This window comes from Aethalodelphis obliquidens, unplaced genomic scaffold (assembly GCF_003676395.1).
Source record: "Aethalodelphis obliquidens isolate GAN/ISIS:26980383/991018 unplaced genomic scaffold, ASM367639v1 scaffold17, whole genome shotgun sequence".
NCBI classification, from domain to species: Eukaryota; Metazoa; Chordata; class Mammalia; order Artiodactyla; family Delphinidae; genus Aethalodelphis; species Aethalodelphis obliquidens.
Window position 1 is genome coordinate 20,933,869 of NW_020837961.1, and position 15,631 is coordinate 20,949,499.

The following is a 15,631-nucleotide window of genomic DNA, read 5'->3' on the forward strand; positions in this document are numbered from 1 at the left end:
TGTTGTGTTAGTTTCAGGGGTATAGCAAAGTGATTCAGATGTATATATATATTCCTTTTCAGATTCTTTTCCATTATAGGTTATTACAAGATATTGAGTATAGTTCCCTGTGCTATACAGTAAGTCTTTGTTGGTTGCAATAGCTCTTAATATGTCCCTGAGGTTAGTAAATTACAATTTTCACTATACTGCATATTGTAAGGGAAATATGTTCTGTCAAAATTTTTGAGAATTTAGACATTTGCAAAGGAGATTTGGAACATCTTTCTGTGATTACTGTGCACTGTGACAAGTACATATTGAATATCCTAGGCTATTCCTAGGGAAGGGGGAGACAGGTAGCAAAGGTTTTGTGAGGAAAATAACAAATAAAGCAAAGATCCCATTTTCAACACGAAAAGCATTTCCTCTGTTCTGTCCAAAAAGATCAGACTCCTTACAAGACTAAGTAATGCAAAGATTGGCTCCTAAAGAGGAGAATTTTCCCCCAGAGTGTGATTTAGGGTTAGCTCTATAATCTAGGGCACACCTTCTTTCAAGGGACGCGTTCTTGACTGCAGAGAATTAAAAATGTAACCGAACCCGACTTTTCTAGCAGGCTCTGGACCCTGGAAAAGCTCCATGGTGCAGCTGGAGAAAAAAAAAAAAAATAGGCCAGTTGGCAGCCAGGACTAAGGTTGGTGAGATTAGGGGAAAGGAACCTGGACCAAGTCTCTAAATGGTTCTTCGTGCCAAGGGCTGACCAGTGGTCTTCAGTGGCATGCCGTACTTTAATCAAAGCATCTATGAGAATATTATATTTAAATAAAGCACAGATAAGAAGAGCATTGCTCTGCACCCTACAAAAAATGCCGCCTGACCTACTATACCACAGGAGCATAATGAAAATACTTTGTTTTGAATGGTTTCAGCTAGGCAATCTGTGAGTGCATAGCAAGTTGATGTTGAACTTGAGTTGTGCAAATTTGGAAGATCTTTTGTAAGTTTGTGGAAGTTAGATTTCTTTCTCTTGACAAATGTAATTTTGTGTATGACCGTATGTGTAACATTTTTAATGTTTAAGAACTGACATACCTGTATACTTTGTTAAAGAGTAAGAAGAGGAAGTACCAACTTTGGTTAGTTCTACTCTTTTTTTTTTCTGCTTCTTTTTTGTTTTATTCACTAGTTTGTTGTATATTTTTAGATTCCATATATAAGTGATATCACACAGTATTTGTCTTTCTCTGTCTGACTTATTTTAATTCTACTCTTAATAATTAAATCAGTCATTACTATTTTCCCTTTAGAACATCCTGTGACCTTGAACAGTACTGGGTTCAGTCTAATATGGTCTCCTGGCTAAAAAATTATCTGTCAATTATCATTGCTTTCAACAGAATCTAAAGGTTAGACTGATCAAATGAAATGTAGTCTGGATAATCAGGTTCCATGAATAACTCAAATGGTAAATCTGGTTTTCTTTCGAAAATTAATACTTTATAAAATAAAATTTTATTCCTGAAACTGAGCAGAGTCAACTTCATGCCTTTTAATGATGCTTAAAATGTACATTGTAGCAAAACCCAGATTTATCCTGAAAATATGTCAACAACTTATGAAGGGATATTTGCAGTGAATGAAATTATCTTTTTCAAACAATTTTTGAGTTTACATGTGGATCAGCTATTTTGACTGATAAACTCATTCTTTTTTTTCATTTATTTTATTTTTTTAATTTTTGGCTGTGTTGGGTCTTTGTTGCTACATGCGGGCTTTTCTCTAGTTGCGGTGAGCGGGGGCTACTCTTTGTTGCGGTGCGCAGGCTTCTCATTGCGGTGGCTTCTCTTGTTGCAGAGCACGGGCTCTAGGCGCGTGGGCTTCAGTAGCTGTGGCACGTGGGCTCAGTAGTTGTGGCTTGTGGGCCCTAGAGCGCAGGCTCAGTAGTTGTGGCGCATGGGCTTAGTTGCTCCGCGGCATGTGGGATATTCCTGGACCGGGGCTCGAACCCATGTCCCCTTAATTGGCAGGCAGATTCTTAACCACTGCACCACCAGGGAAGCCTGATAAACTCATTCTTGTTAATCTAACAACAAATAGATTCAAATAAATATCTGGCTTAATTGATGTTTTTGATTGAGTTGACTTATTGCTTAAAGCGTTTAGCCAAACTGACTTCTTTTGCTATTAAAGACTACTATATTTAAGGTTTGATTTGCAGTCTAGATAAGCCAAGAAGCCCAGAGTGATCACCTCGTGATTTTAAAGGTGATTCCATCACAGGGAAAAAATCAGAGGACAAAGTTGGAAGATTGTCTTCTATAATATCTAGAGTACAAGATTTCTTAAGGAGAAAAATCTAGAAGTGCGCTATTATATTGCTAAAGACATATTGGGTGGTTGCTAACTTCCTTCAAAACTGAAACTTGAATGTTCATGCTTACAGCATGAATGACTGTTGTTCATTGCACAATGAAATGTGCCGTGTGCCTCACATAAGCGGACTGTGAGCATGTGATTAATCTCAGCATCCTCTTTGACACGAGGCAGATGATACATCATGACTGACGAGGGATCCGTTCCGTCTGGTAGTTTTAATGCAATGGGGCAAGATGATAATAGGGAAGTAAAAGAGGAAGCCAAATACACAATATATTTTTTAAAAATTGTGCCTTCTGTTTTACAGACTGTACTTTTGGTCTCGTTTGTAAGCGTGAGAAAGGAAGTATGAGGTGGAATTTGAATCAGCTTCTCTTTTCAACGTTGGTCATTACCTTAAACAAGAGTGTTTCTGTGCCTTGGTTCATCCCTCAGCAAGAAGGAGGGAGACGTGAGACAGGAGTGTGACTCGCATTTCCTGAGTGTTTGTTCTGTGCCAGCCCTGGTTCTGGGCACTTTACCTGTGACATCACTGACTCGGAGTGGCACGACCAGTAGTGTTAAGGGTGGACCCTGGGAGCAGGGTCCCTGATTGGAGTCCTAGTTCAGCCATTCACTCCTGTGACTTTGGGCAAGTTATCCACTATTCCTACCAACTCACACTCATTGAGCTTTTCCCCTGAACTAGACACTGTATCAAGTGTTTTTCTTATTTATTTATTTGGATCCTCACAACATCCTTATCATAAGGTTGTACTGTCGTTATTTTGAAGACATTCAAGGTAAAGAGAAGTTAAGGGAGGGAGACTGGTGTAAAGATTAAAATCATCTGGTTCTAGAGCAACACTGCTCATGTTCACATCACAGCTAGACCACTTATTAGTTGTGTCAGTTTAGGCAAATTATTTAACCTCTCTGGAGACACATAGAGCTTACTTTGAACAGTGCTGGGCACACAGGAAAAGCTTAGTGAATGTCAGCTATTATTGTAGTTTGGTGAAATGGCAGGTATCCCTGTTTGCAAAATATATTTACTGCTCGGTTTTGAGTATCCAAGAGATGGAACAGACATCTTGTCTTTAGGACTGTGAATTCAGGCCAGTCACTGTACAGCACACACGGGTATGTGTATGAGGGTATTCAGGACTGTGCATCCTCTCTCTGGTCTGTCTCTTTTCTACCAAGAACTCTTTTGGTTCCTCTTTTGGGTTGGCGTGGGGAGGAGTGCGAAGGGGAGGGTACCATGCCTTTGTGATGTCTCTGAAGAGCAAACCAGGGCTGCAGTAAGGAGTGTCATTGAGTGTGTGGTTGGTTGTCCCCAAGTCCAAGGCCACCAGCATCGTGACAACAGGAGTGTCTGCAACGTGTAACACACCCAGTGGAAAGAAACCTCATTAACTCAGAATTTTGTTTAGCGTACTCTTTATTTGTGATCAAAACTTTGAAGCCCAATGGTAGGGACCATAAAATAAATGAAGACATCTCTATCTTATAATACTTAGAGGATCCTTTAACTCAAGATTTGTGAACATGGCGAAAAGATTAGTTTAAAAAGCTGGAAACTCTCACTCTTGTAATGACAAATTCATGAAGTACTTATTGATCACAATAAAGTGATGAATAGGGTTTGTGTTTAAGCTCATTTTCAATACTAGTTCTTAAATTTTAAAAAGTTACCTTTAATTATCAAACTAATGAAGACTCATAAGAAAAGACAGTCAATATAAGGGCAGTTGTCTTTTTTTTTTTTTTTTAGTAGAACATAAAGAAATTCATTCATGCTTCTCCTTATGAATTGCTACTCTTCCTAAGACTCTTTAATTTTGAAGGAGCTGTCGGCTATGATGGCTGTGGATGAAGAGACTTCTTCCAGGACCAGCCCAGGTCCCCTGCCACTTTGACAAATCTGAATAGTGAGGTCCCTGGCTTGGCAACCCCTAAAGCCAATGAGCCGCTAGAGACCCACGATCAGGAACGCACTTCCCCATTTCTGTTTGACGTTGCTCCTTTTTTCTTTTCCTCAGCCCACCTCTTCTCTGGGTCTGGCCTCAGCCTATTATGACTTAGGTTTGGCCCGAGAACATAGAAGAATCTTCAGATGGAGACAATAATCTTGGAAACAAAATGGCAACATCATGTGAGTGGTTTCCATGGATTTTCTTTGTAGATAGTTGATTGAGCATCTCCTAAGCCACCTGAATGGTTCAAAATGCAGAGTTCAGTATTTCCTATCTGACTAGGGTTAGGTCTTTATCGAGATCACCATGGCAATCTGTTCTGAAGTATGAAAAGGGCCTGCTTAAGGCCAGCTATCAAAGAGAAGGCACGTACCCAGGTTTGGCACATACTCTGGTATCTGCTCCTTTCTAAAGACAGCACTTTCTGTTTCCAAAGTGAAAATAGATAAACAAATTTTATTTATTTATTTATTTTATAAATTTATTTATTTATTTTAGTTTTGGCTGCATTGGGTCTTTGTTGCTGCTCACGGGCTTTCTCAAGTTGTGGCGAGCAGGGGTTACTCTTCATTGTGGTGCAGCCTTTTCAATGTGGTGGCTTCTCTTGTTGTGGAGCACAGGATCTAGGGCGCGCAGGCTTCAGTAGTTGTGGCGCACGGGCTTAGTTGCTCTGTGGCATATGGCATCTTCCCGGACCAGGGCTCGAACCCGTGTCTCCTGTATTGGCAGGCGGATTCTTAACCACTGCACCACCAGGGAAGTCCTTTTCTGTCAAGTGTCAGACTATCAATCATCCAGACGTCCACAGGCCAGAACGCCGAGCGTAGACAAGTCTCTCTTCTCTCTGCCACCTAATGACACAAACGTGACGCGGCAGAACAAATTTTAAATGACCTGATAAGGATAATCAAATAGTGTATTGAGAAGTTAAAGAATGACTATTCCCCAGGGAGTTAAATTATAATACTTAAGTTTACCTTCACTGTATTTTCTAATGTTCAAGATTACTTTAAAGGATCCTATAAATATCAAAATAGTAAAATAAAATAGGGTGAGATTATTCCCTAAAGGTCAGAAAAAATATAAATAAAGGATTAAACTAAATGGCTTCTGGACACTGTTGGCAATGACTAGTTCGTTTCTAGTATATGGGTGCTCTGGAAGGGATGGAGCGCAAAGGAGGGTCTAGAACTGGCTCTTCCCCATCTCATCTCAGTGTTCCTGCTTCCCACCCTGTCTCCCCTACTCCTCCTGCAACAGACAGGATATCCTGGGTTTGCGGAGCATCACCTTAGCTGGAGACCCAGGGTGAGACGGGAGAGGGACCCTCCTGTTCTGTGTGAACAGCAGCTGCAGAGGAGACATCCTTGCTGCGCCTTCTCCTCCCACCAGGCTGGTGGAGACTCGAGAGATGATAGGTGGGGAGTGGCCTTTCCCTCCCTGGGATGAGGCTGTAGTCCGTGTGCAGCTGGGGATGAGGGAGTAGGGAGAGGGAGGAGGGGGACAGCGGTCCCTTCCCCACCCTTCTCTGTGCACTGCAGGGGCCTCAACCGGCAGGTTGGTAGGACCTGGAAAAAGCTTACCTCTGTTGCTGCCTCAGGCATTCGCAGAAGCTCCATTAATAGCTCTGGTACCTTCGGCCATCCACTCTCAGAAAAGACAATGAGATTATGTGTGTCAAAGTGCAAAAAGAAATCTAAGCGCATTTACAACATTCCTCTCACCTCCCTTCTATCCTCCTGAAGATTCTTTGCTTGTTCCTTGGCTACCAGGCTTTGGGAATGCTGAGTGGAGGTGCCACACTGAAGGAACCAAGGTAGAGGATAGAGCCCTCTCCCTAGGAGAGAGCACAAGAAGGAAAATTTAGGAAGGAGGACGGGGGGTGGGAGGAAATAAACAAGTCAAACACGAGAGGATATTTGTCTTTCTCTGTCTGATTTACAGATTATATTCCATTAAAAGTTATTACAAAATAATGGCTGTATTTCCCTGTGCTGTGCAATATATCTTTGTTGCTTACATATTTTATATATAGTAGTTTGTGTCTCTTAATCCCATGTGCCTATGTTGTCCCTCCCCTCTTCCCTCTCCTCACTGGTAACCACTATTTATTTTCTATATCTGTGATTCTATTTCTGTTCTGCATATACATTTGTTTGTATTTTTTTGGATTCCACATATGTTTTACAATCTTTCTCTAAGGAGGCTATTTCTCCACACTGCAGTGAATTAGGACATTGCCTTTAATGAAAGGAGGAAATAAATTACAGCATGAGTACATGGGCTCATGAGCGCATATGGATGACAGCTTTCTTCAGCTGTGATGCTTGGAATAGTAATTCTATGCACTTAGCACTTAGTTCTTAGTATACTTCAGATGGAGTTTGGAAAAGACAATGCCCATCTTCTATCCAGAGATATGCAACACACATGAACTTTTTTCTTTTTTTTTAATATTTATTTATTTCGGCTGTGAAGGGTCTTAGTTGCGGCATGTTGGATCTTTGTTGTGGCATGCGGGATCTTTAGTTGGGGCACGCTGGCTCTTAGTTGCGGCCTGTGGACACTTAGTTGCGGCATGCATGCGGGATCTAGTTCCCTGACCAGGGATGGAACCCGGGCCCCCTGCATTGGGAGCACAGAGTCTTACCCACTGGACCACGAGGGAAGTCCCACACACAAACCTTTTATAATTCTGCAGTAACCACAGGTATTCAACTCAACTAGAAATCCCATTGAACTCACTTTGGGAAACGGTCTGATCCAGGAGGGACTAGACTGGTTTGTGTTGACATTGAATATATTTGAGTGAATTGAAAACCAGAATCTGTAACCAGAGTCAGAAAAAAAAAAAATCTCTAAAAAAAACCCTAAATTGTGTTACTTAGAAGATTTGCTGGATGATACTTCGCTTTTCCTTCTAATAGCTCTTTGAGTTTTTATCTGAGTTTTATTGTGATTACTTTAAGAGCGTGCTAGGTACCTTGAAAGGCTTTTTTCCCAGCCTCTGTGCTCTCCTGCTGGTTAGATGCCTCTTCCTCTAACTCAACAGCCCCAGGGGGATTTTCCCATTTTTCAAGATGCCTGTTCCTTCTTTCTTGCGTTCTTTACCCAGAGTTTGTTTTGAACGGGTTCTCGCTCCTTCTTTCTTACGTGTTACTGAAACCATGCAACCCAGATTGGGACTTGAACTCACTGTATTTTTTGTTGTTGTTGAATTTTGTTTTTTAAACTTTATATTTTAGGACTTTTTTTAAAAAATTATTTATTTATTTATTTATTTATTTTTGGCTGTGTTGGGTCTTCGTTTCTGTGCGAGGGCTTTCTCTAGTTGCAGCAAGTGGGGGCCACTCTTCATCGCAGGGTGCGGGCCTCTCACTGTCGCGGCCTCTCTTGTTGCGGAGCACAGGCTCCAGACGCGCAGGCTCAGTAGTTGTGGCTCACGGGCCCAGTTGCTCCATGGCATGTGGGATCTTCCCAGACCAGGGCTCGAACCCGTGTCCCCTGCATTGGCAAGCAGATTCTCAACCACTGCGCCACCAGGGAAGCCCTGTTGTTGAATTTTATTTTATTTTATTTATACAGCAAGTTCTTATTAGTTATCCATTTTACACATATTAGTGTATACATGTCAATCCCAATCTCCCAATTCATCCCACCCCCACCCCCACCCCTGCCGCTTTCCCCCCTTGGTGTCCATAAGTTTGTTCTCTACATCTGTGTCTCTATTGAACCCACTGTCTTTTAATTGTGATCACACACCTGGTCTCAGGACTTAATGAACCTCAGGTTCTTTATGTCTTGTCGCAGAAAGAATTCAGTGAGAGACAAAGTAAGAAGTGGATTTATTTAGAGAGAAATACACTCCATAGACAGAGAGTGGGCCATCTCAGAAGGTGAGAGGCCCCGAAACATAGGGTGGTTAGTTTTTACAGGCGGGGTAATTCCATAAGCTAACGAGTGGGAAGATTATTCCAACTCTCTTGGGGAAGGCGTGGGGATTTCCAGGAATTGGGCCACTGCCCACTTTTTTTTGGCCTTTTATGGTCAGCCTCAGAACTGTCATGGCACTGGTAGGTGTGTCATTTCGCATATGCTAATGTATTACAATGAGTGTATAATGAGGCTCAAGGTCTACTGGAAGTCGAATCTTCTGTCATCTTGGACCTAGTTGGTTCTAACCAATTTTTGTCATAGGCTATGTCTTTTAAAGGTTGTGCCCTGCCCCCTTCCCTCCTGTTTCATTATCTCGGCCTGAGGCCAATTCCAATCCACTGTGGCACTCTGCTCTGGCTTCTGGTGCCCAGCTTGGGCAGTGCCACCGTCTTCTTTAAGTTTATGGAGGGAATTTGAAATTCACTGAGGTCTCTGAGCTGTGGAATGAAGGAAGCGGTAACAGAAGGAACTAAAGCTATCTCGGAGAAACACTGCTGAACATCCAGATAGGTCCACTGGGTCTGTGGATCACAGTTTGGGTCAACTTGAGGGCACTGGAGCCACTGTATCTTCTGAAATACACTCTGTACCCTTGTAGAATGAAAGACTGAAAGCTGCCAGGGAGTCTCAGAGCTGGAAGGGCTGCAGGGAGTAGTCAGATTCCTGACTTAGAACCCAATTCACATTCACCACAGGGCAAGACATGTATTCAGAGGTGTTTTTCCCAGTTCCTCTTATTCTCTCTTTTTTTTAAAATTAATCCCTTCCTTCCGCTTAATATCTATTTATGTTTTCCTCACAAGACCACTGTATAAAATCATAGGCTTAAAGAGAAGAAATCAAAGCTTTGGAAACTCTGTGGCTGGGTTGCAACAAAGACTCTCCTTGATCAAACTCTAGTCAGTCTCCTCTGAGACAGCTGCTTGACTAAACCCCAAACTTGGTCTATAAAACTGCAGACTGCCCCCCCAACCCACACCCCACCCTGCCCCCTGGCCCATACCCACTATGAGACTTGAACAGACACTGGCTTAGTTTCCAGCAGCTCAAGACCACATCCCGAGGGTAACTCCAGCTCCCCCTTAAGATTGCTGCTTGAAAAAGCTCAGTGTTGCCAGGAGAATTTACTGTCTGTTCCAGCCCAAAGTGGGAATAGGGCGGTAGGCTGCTGAGCCCTCCCACTGAGCAGTTACTTTAGAAAGCTTGCAATTATAAATGCTTTCTCTGCCCCTTTGAGACACGAATCTCCTACCACTCAGAATTGACTTTTCAAGGACCTGAGGGCTGTCTCTTTGAGATGCAAACATTCAAGGAGATAAGGTCACAGTCTGCTCCCGGGCTCCTGGCTATCTTTCCTAACTGATATCACGGCCTCCTGGAGAAGTTTGTTCCTCCTCTGTGTAAGCACCAATAGACAGCCCCAGATGGCCTAGTCATGTGGACCAACCCCCTTCCCAGCCCCCAGTGCATTTCCTGAGCACACGTCAGTCTGGAAAGGTCTCCAGCCTTTTGTTTCAGCCAAGTTGAAGTCAGTTCACACTGGACTCTTTTCCCTATTGCAATAGTTACTATTGAATAAAATCTACCCTTACTGCTCTAACTAGATTTCAGCTTTGTTTATCCTTGACGGTCAGGGTGTTGTTGGCATTCAGCTTCTCCTGACCTCCATGTGCCCTTGACTTGTTATCATTCCTCCCAGGTTTTCATCTTTCTTTTTCACTGAATATTGGAAGAGCAACGGTCAGATTCTCCTGGCAGAGGATAAATCTGGTTAAGAGGATGAATCTGAAGCATAATAGAGGGTGTGTGATAGACCTTGGCTAGATTATAATCATTAGCATATTATCTGATTTCTTTCTGAATGATTGACTCAAATGTTGGGTAGGACAATAAAAATTCATTTTCTCTTTGCTGTTTCTTTTCTCCTTTCCTCAACCTTTTCTGTTCTTCCTGCTTATCCTTTTTGTAACAGGGTGTAACCAAAATATTACACTGGAGGTCTTAAATTATAGTTGATGTATGACATGAAATGCATTTTCCCGACATAGCTCTGTTATCTAAAAAACTGCATTTATGTTTTGGTGACACAACCAAGCCAAAGATCAGGAGAAGGTAGGCTTTACTAATTGCAGCAGGTAAGAAGAACCCCGGGGATATTTTCCAAATCAGTGTCTCTCCGAATAGCAAAATTCGGGAAGTTTTAAGCTAAGGGGGTACATGCATATTAATGAAAGGGCTTGTCAGTTGACAGAGTCCAGGCATTCGTTGACTGAAGTTATGAGGGTCAGAAAAGGTCAATTTTGGGCTTCCTTGGTGGTGCAGTGGTTAAGAATCTGACTGCTAATGCAGGGGACGAGGGTTCGAGCCCTGCTCTGGGAAGATCCTACGTGACGTGGAGCAACTAAGCCCATGCACCACAACTACTGAGCCTGCGCTCTAGAGCCCACGAGCCACAACTACTGAGCCCACGTGCTACATCTACTGAAGCCTACGTGCTCTAGAGCCTGTGCTCGGCAACAAGAGAAGCCACTGCAATGAGAAGCCTGCGCACCGCAACTAGAGAAAGCCCGTGCACAGCAAGGAAGACGCAAAACAGCCAAAAATAGTAAATTAAAATAAATAAATTTAAAAAAAAAAAAAGGAAATGCCAATGTCATCATCCCTTAGGTTCCAGCTGTCCTGGTGGTTGAGCGCTTCAGGCTAATCTTTACCATTGCAACAAAACTGGGAGTCTTTACAACTGATACATTATCTTTACTATTGTTACTTGTCTTGCCTGATAACAGTCCTTTGTTTCTGCATTCTCTTGTTCCCTTAAGATCGTTAATAACTGAGACCTTTTCAAGGGCAAGCCTTGTGCCCAGGCCCAGATCGCAAAATGGCTTAGGCCAAAAATGCCTTCTCTTCTGTTGAGAAAGCCATGCCTGGTTCTCTTTCTCCAGGGACCCCCTACCCTATCTGCTTACATCTCTACTTAGCTAGAGTAAACCTTCTGAGCTCTAACCATCCCCTTTCCATGCCAGTTCAGGAGAATTGAAGGAAGGCCCAGGGTAGGATATTCCAAGGTCACTGCTCCACTCGAGTGTCAGTGTGACAGCTGATATTGTCAATTGAGGCCAGAAGTGACTTAGTGAGAACCAGAACATGGGTGGGATGACTTGACTGGACGTCTTGCCTGCCCTAATGTGGCCCCTTGCAGAAGGGAAAGCCCAGAGTTATCATTGAGAAGCTGGAGGGGTTGGGTGAGTATCCTGTCACCCATCTGCAATTCAGTTTAGTGATTGTGGATCTCCCAGATTTCTCTGTCTATACCAACATGCCCATTCACCACTGTGGTTGTCAAGGATAAGCTACCAGGGACTTCCCTGGTGGTGCAGTGGTTAAGAATTCGCCTGCCAATGCAGAGGACACGGGTTCGAGCCCTGGTCCACGAAGATCCCACATGCCGCGGAGCAACTAAGCCTGTGAGCCACAACTACTGAGCCCGCACGCCACAACTACTGAAGCCCGCGCGCCTAGAGCCTGTGCTCCACAACAAGAGAAGCCATTGCAATGAGAAGCCCGTGCACTGCAAGGAAGAGTAGTCCCCGCTAGCCACAACTAGAGAAAGCCCACGCGCGTCAGTGAAGACCCAACGCAGCCCCAAAACAAATAAATAAATTTAAAAAAAAAAGTGACTATAAAAAAAAAAAAGGGATAAGCTACAAGATGGGCATCTCTACCAACCAGACCAGCAAAACAGAGACTAAGGAGTGTAACACCAATCACAAAATCCAAACTTCCATGTGGGACAACATTCTTCAACCACAAACCCTAAGTACCTCCAGGAAATATTGTAGGACATTTAAAGAAGTGTATAGTAAACACTTGGTAAGTGTTAACTATGTTACAGGCACTGTGTTAAACACTTTATAAACATTATCTCATTTAATCCTCTCAAGATCCTGTGTGGGTAGGTTCTGTTACTACCGTTATTTATAAAGAAGACGGACCTGGGAGAAGGTAAGTAATTTACCCAAGTGACAGAGCAAGGACTTGAACTCATCGTGTGATCCCTTCCCACCTCTCTGATTTTATACCCTTACCAGGTGGGCCCTCTCTCACTCTCTTTTTCAGAGCCCAGGTGGTCTCTTGGTCACCACACTGAACTTCTGGCTCTTGCTCCTAAAGCCAAGTACACTCTCTTCTAGCCAAGTACACTCTCTTCTGAGACCTGAGCACATGCTGGTCCCTCGGCCTAGACTCATCTTCCCTCAGATAACACGTGGATTTCTCCCTCCCTTCACCCAGGTCTCAGTTCAAATATCAGCTTTTCGATAAGGTCTTCTTTAATTCTCCTATCTATAATGGCATCCCCAACACTTGCCAATTTTCTTTTTTTTTTTTGCGGGACGCAGTCCTCTCACTGTTGTGGCCTCTCCCGTTGCGGAGCACAGGCTCTGGACGCGCAGGCTCAGTGGCCATGGCTCACGGGCCCAGCCGCTCCGCGGCATGTGGGATCTTCCCGGAGCACGAACCCGCGTCCCCTGCATCGGCACGCGGACTCTCAACCACTGCGCCACCAGGGAAGCCCTTAGAGATAATTTTTTCAGCCAGGACTTCTGCCCCCAACTCCACCCTGTGACTGGCAACTTAATATCTCCACTTGGCTGTCAGTCAGCTTCCTCAAACTCCCTGAGGTTCTACCCCAAAGGGAGCTCAGATCCCTCAGATCCTGCCTTACCCCAATGTGCTGTTCCTGCAGTCTTCCTCATTTCAGTTAATGGCAGCCCTATTCTTCTGATCCCTTGAAGAAAAACCTTAGAGTCACTTTTCACGTCTTTCCTTCTCTCACACTTCCTACCCAAACTGTCAGCAAATCGTACTCTCTACCTGCAGCAGATATCCTTGCTTCAACCACTTCTCACAGCCTCTACCCCTGCCTCTTGTCCTACTCACCTTTGCTTCTCACCTGGATTATTGCAAGAATCTCCTAACTGATCTCCCTGCTTCTGGCCCAAGTCTCTTTGTTCCCCCACAGAGCAGCCAAAGTGATCCTCTTAGAATATTAGTCAGATCACATCAGTCGTCTGCTCAAAACCCACCAATAGGCTTCTATCTCACTTCGTAAGAGCCAGAGCCCTCCCAGTGGGCCAGTATCTCTGCACTGTCTGGGCTTCCTTACCTTTCTGACCTCCTAGATAACTGGAATAAATAACTGCAATATCTGTTGGAAGAATGAATGAATTCACAGCAAGATCTGCTCATTCCTCTGTTTGTTATCTGTCTTTCTCCACCTGAATGTAAACACCATGAATGTAGAGACTTGCACGTAGTAGGTACCCAATAAATATTGATAAGATGAATGAACGTCTGACTATCTGAACTCAGACTATCTGACTATGAAGACATCCGCTTACCCCACTGTACACCACATCGTAGAACAGCTGGACTTTGGGGCTCTCTGGTTTTATGATACACTCCGAACCTTCCCCGCATCATCATTTTTCACTTCTCCCCAGCCATTTGACACTATATTACCCTGCTTTCCTCTCTTAAAAGAGATTTCACGGTGTTAAGTTTTCCTTCTATGCTAATGGTTACCAAACTCAGAATTTCAGGTTCCAGACCTGAATTTTCAAATAGCTGCTGTGATGAAACCTGGTCCTTGAGAACAAAGTAAAAAAACTCTTGCCATGTTCCAGCACACAGTGTGCACCCAATCAAGGTTAGTTCCCGTTCCTTTCTTAGGACACAGAAAAGGTGCACATCGGTTCCACTTTACGCTGGGGTGCAGATGCGGGAGGCGGGGGACCAAGAGTGGGGTGGCTCTTCGGCCAGCAGAACATCTCCATTTTATTTTATGCCTGCCCTGTAGGCTTCACCTCACTTGCATCAACCTGCAGAATGTGGAAGTGAAAAATCTGTCTCTGGCAACCCTGCCCCCGCTTAGGCACTCCTACTTCCTTCCTCTTCGCTGTAAGATTAGGTGCTCTTCCTCCCTGGACAGGAGCACACACACGTCTTTTGGGCATGTTCTTGAGTGTTTCAGCAGAAGCAGACTTCCAGCCACCTCCCGCTAGCTCCGTGATGCAAGTCACATCACTTTTTTCCTTTTGGTAAAAATCAGTTCCTCATCTGTAGAATGGGTACACTATTCACTCTATGTTGTGAGGTTCAAATTATATAATAGGATGCAGTAGTACTTTAAAGATATTAGGCATATACACTTTTTATTTATATTGAAATAAAAGTATTCTATGAGAAAACAGAAAAGTGGTTGCCAGGGGTTGGGAGGCAGGTAAATAGGGAGAAGTTGGTAAAAGGGTACAAACCTTCAGCTATCAGGTGAATAAGGTCTCAGACTGTCATATAAAGCATGGTGACTGTAGTTGATAAAACTGTATTGTATAATTGAAATTTGCTAAGGAGGCAGAACTTAAATGCTCTCACCAAAGGGGAAAAAGAAAAGAAAAGAAAAAAGACAAATATGTGAGGTGATGGATATGTTAGTTAACTAGATGGAGGTATTCTTTCATAACATATATATATATATATATATATATATATATCAAATCACCACAATGTACACTTGGACTAACAATTTTATATGTCAGTTATACCTCAATAAAGCTGAAATTTAAAACGTAATAAAATAAGAAAGTGTAGCCCTTATAGTCTATGAAATTCTTCTATAGTGTGTAAACTAGTCTTACCTCAGAAACACAAGTACAGGGCACAGTTGTTAAGAATCCGCCTGCCAATGCAGGGGACACAGGTTCGAACCCTGGTCCGGGAAGATCCCACATACTGCAGAGCAACTAAACCCGTGAGCCACAACTACTGAGCCCCCATGCCACAACTACTGAAGCCTGTATGCCTAGAGCCCGTGCTCCACAACAAGAGAAGCCACCGCAATGAGAAGCCCCTGCACGACAATGAAGAGTAGCCCCCGCTCGCTGCAACTAGAGAAAGCCCACGCGCAACAAAGACACAATGCAGCCAAAAATAAATAAATAAAATTTTTAAAAAAAGAAAGAAACTATGAGATTAAAAAAAAGAAACACAAGTATATGCCTCTTGGAGTAAAAAGTTGCATTGCTTCCTCCACCTTGAGCCCTCCAAAGAGCATTTACTGTAATTCGAGACTTTTCCCCCCAGTATTTCTAGGACCTTTATAGAGAAAGAGGAAAGAGTAGAATTTTTTCCAATTTGAGGCCTGTTCTGAATTTTCTTCTCACAGCTCAATCTTGCTTCCATTAATTTTTAAAAGTTTTGTGGTTGTTACCAGTAAGACATAATAAAATATTTTTAAAAGATTTAATTTAAAGAAAAAAAACACCATGCATTAGTTTCCTATGGCTGCTGTAACAAACCATCACGAACGTGGTGCCTGAACA

The 15,631-nt window shown here is 43.2% G+C and overlaps 1 long non-coding RNA gene and 1 other non-coding gene across 5 annotated transcripts; both read right to left on the bottom strand.

The window, feature by feature from the left end:
- Positions 1-4,983: 4,983 nt before the first annotated feature.
- LOC113626039 (uncharacterized) lies at positions 4,984-13,854 on the bottom strand. 4 transcript variants are annotated; one of them, XR_003434999.1, is made up of 4 exons: positions 13,652-13,854; positions 5,900-6,153; positions 5,607-5,784; positions 4,984-5,167 (listed from the first exon to the last, which is right to left on the bottom strand). It is a non-coding gene; the product is annotated as an uncharacterized LOC113626039 (long non-coding RNA). The 4 variants fall into 4 exon arrangements; XR_003434998.1 differs by adding an exon at positions 5,294-5,335 and having other exon boundaries at positions 5,607-6,153; XR_003434997.1 differs by having other exon boundaries at positions 5,607-6,153.
- Positions 5,091-5,224, bottom strand: LOC113626150 (small nucleolar RNA SNORA17). Its single transcript, XR_003435059.1, has one exon. It is a non-coding gene; the product is annotated as a small nucleolar RNA SNORA17 (small nucleolar RNA).
- Positions 13,855-15,631: the final 1,777 nt, after the last annotated feature.